Below are 3396 nucleotides of genomic sequence, written 5' to 3'. Positions count from 1 at the left end.
TGTGTTGGTTGGAGGTCAATCACCTCAATTCCACATCATCACTGCTAGAGTTCCTCAGTGTCTTAGATCTAACTGTCTTCAGCTGCATCATCAATGACCTTCCTTCCATCATAATGTCAGAAGTGGGGATGTTTGCTAACGATTTCACAATGTTCAGTACTATTCACAACTCCTCAGTTATGAAACACTTCATGTCCAAATGCAGCAGGACCTGGGCGTGCAGGTCCACAGATCCTTAAAAGTGGCAGCACATGTGGAAATGGTGGCAAAGAAAGCATATGGCATGCTTGCCTTCATAGGACGTGGTATCAAGTATAAAAGCTCAATAATTATGTTACAGTTATATAGAACGTTGGTTAGGCCACATTTGGAATACTGTGTCCAATTCTGGTCACCGCACTACCAGAAGGATGTGGAGGATTTGGAGCGAGTACAGAAAAGGTTTACCAGGATGTTGCCTGGCATGGAGGGTATTAGCTATGAGGAGAGATTGAATAAACTGCGATTGTTCTCCCTAGAGAGACGGAGGCTGAGGAGCGATCTGATAGAAGTTTATAAAATTATTAGAGGTGTAGATAAGGTGAACAGTTGGAGGCTTTTTCCCAGGGTGGAATTTAAAATTACAAGGGGGCACAAGTTCAAGGTGAAGCGGGACAGGTTCAGTGGAGATGTGCGGGGAAAGTTTTTTTTACACAGAGGTGTAAAAAAACTTGGTAGTGGCCTGGAATGCACTGCCAAGTGAGGTGGTTGAGGCAGATACGTTAGCAACCTTTAAGACTTACCTGGATAGTCACATGAACAGATGAGATATAGAAGGATACAGGCGATTGGTCTAGGTGGGACTCGCGACCAGCGCAGACTTGGAGGGCCGAAGGGCCTGTTACTGTGCTGTGTTGTTCTTTGTTCTTTGACATGTACAATATCCAGGCTTGGACTGACAAATGAGAAGCAACATCTTTCCCACACAAGTACCAGGCATTTACCATTTCCAACAAGAGAAAATCTATCCGTCGCCCCTTGACATTCAATGGCATGATCATTGATGAATCCCCCACTTTCAACATCCTGGGGGGATTACCATTGACCAAAAACTGAACTGGACGAGGAATGTAAATGCTGTGGCTAAATGAGCAGGTCACAGGCTAGGAATCCTGTTGTGAGTGACTCACCTCCCGACTCCCCAAAGACTGTCCACTCCCTACAAGGAGCAAGTCAGGAGTGTGATGGAATATTCCCCACTGATCTGGATGAGTGCAGCTCCAACAACACTCCAGAAGCTCGACACCATCCAAGACAAAGCAGTTTGCTTGATCGGCACCCCGACCACAAACATTTGCTCCTTCCACCACCGATGAACTGTGTACCGTCTACAAGATGCACTGCCGGAACTCACCAAGGCCCCTTCAATAACACCTTCCAAACCTATGACCACTGCTATCTGGTAGGACATGGTCAGCAGACATATGGGAACACCACCACCTGGAAATTCTCCTTCAAGCCACTCACCATCCTTAGCTGGAAATATATTGCTGTTCATCCATTGGCACTGGATTGAAATCCTGGAACTCCCTCCGTAGCAGTACGGGGGGGTATACCTACATCACATGGACTGCAGTGGTTCAAGAAGGTAGCTCATCATCACCTTCTCAAAGACAATTAGGGGTTGCCAATAAATGCTGGCCTAGCCAACGTAACCCACATCCCATGAATGAATAAAAGAAAATACTTGTCGCAACCCAAAGAAATGACATTCCTGTCCAGATAGCAATGTGACATAATTGACCTTGAAGTGATTGTGTTCCAGATCTGTAGCTTTGCGCAGTTACAGTATCATAGCCAATGTGGTTTAAACAAGGCACGGTTATTGCTTATTGAAAACTTTTCCCAAACTTTTCCCTATCTGTTGGTCCTTTTGTATCGAGGTAATTGCCTCTCCACCCCATAATGGGTATTCCTCCATTCCCTCACACAGTCCACAAACTGAAGGCCTTAAATATAATTGGGCCACCCTCCTTCTAACAATATGTCCAATTTGTATTGGAATGACATGCTTGGCTTTATAAATTGAGACAAAAGCACAAATGCTAGGAAGTTATGCTAAACCTGCAAAAAAACTCAAACTATATCCCAGCTGAGGTATTGTGTCTAATTCCGCGGGAGCCGCACCTTAGGAAGGATGTGATGGCTTTGGGGATGACATGAAAGAGACTTACTCAAATGGTTACAGAAAATAAGAAATTACAATTATATGGTGAACCATGAGAAGCTAGGGTTCTTCTCCTTACAGAAGGCAGCACGGTAGCATTGTGGATAGCACAACCGCTTCACAGCTCCAGGGTCCCAGGTTCGATTCCGGCTTGGGTCACTGTCTGTGCGGTGTCTGCACATCCTCCCCGTGTGTGCGTGGGTTTCCTCCGGGTGCTCCGGTTTCCTCCTGCAGTCCAAAGATGTGCAGGTTAGGTGGATTGGTCCTGGATAAATTGCCCTTAGTGTCCAAAATTGCCCTTAGTGTTGGGTTGGGTTATGGGGATAGGGTGGCGGTGTTGACTTTGGGTAGGGTGCTCTTTCCAAGAGCCGGTGCAGACTCGATGGGCCAAATGGCCTCCTTTTGCACTGTAAATGCTATGAGAAATCTATGAGTATGGAAGGCTAAGAGGAGATTTAATTAAAAAATGATGAAGGGCTTGAGTAAATAGTAAAAAAAAACAGTTTCCAATGGCTGAAAGGTGCAGATTTAAAGTGATTGACAAAAGCACCAGAGGCGATGTAAGGATAAACTTTTTAAAGCAATGCGTGGATTGGATTTGAAATGCACTGTCTGCCGGGGTGGTGGATACAGATTCAGTTCGAGCATTCAAATGGAACTGCATAAAAAGCTGAAGGAGCCAACTCAATGGGCTGAATGGCTCCCTCTTGAATGTATGATTCTAAATAATACTTCTGTGCCAATAAGGGATGAACAGATTCATTCAGTGGCTTCACTACAGGAATTTCTGATTGGCTGCCCAGTGTGCTAATGTGATGCATACAGATTGGCTTGGGGGCGGGGGGAGGAAAGGAAGTTAGTCTAGTTTCCAAAATTGGCCATCACTGCTTGCGTTTTACAGCCATAAAACAGGCTCAGCAAGATGCAATCCCTATTCTATTTAGTCTCCTTTAAACGTACAAATGTGTCCAAAGTAGGGTACTGTTTTTCCCAGTATAAAATAGTTGTATACAAAGGAAATAGCCTTGACGTTTCTTCTTTCGCCTTTAATGTTGACAGTATTTATTTTAGTGGTTATGGCCCCAATGGTTTGTGAGGATAGAAACAGAAAGTACGATCAAAGCCAATCATCACCTGAAATAGAAAGACAGATTCATGTTTCTGATGGGACTGTTCATTATAAATCACGG

General features: G+C 44.6%; 1 non-coding gene across 1 annotated transcript; it reads left to right on the top strand.

Moving 5' to 3' along the window:
• Positions 1–1810: 1810 nt before the first annotated feature.
• LOC119978386 lies at positions 1811–1949 on the top strand. The gene has a single exon (XR_005463433.1). It is a non-coding gene; the product is annotated as a U4 spliceosomal RNA (small nuclear RNA).
• The last annotated feature ends 1447 nt before the right edge of the window (positions 1950–3396 follow it).

This window comes from Scyliorhinus canicula, chromosome 1 (genome assembly GCF_902713615.1).
Source record: "Scyliorhinus canicula chromosome 1, sScyCan1.1, whole genome shotgun sequence".
Classification (NCBI taxonomy): Eukaryota; Metazoa; Chordata; class Chondrichthyes; order Carcharhiniformes; family Scyliorhinidae; genus Scyliorhinus; species Scyliorhinus canicula.
The sequence above is the reverse complement of the archived record's forward strand: the minus strand, read 5'-3'. Positions and strand labels throughout refer to the sequence as shown.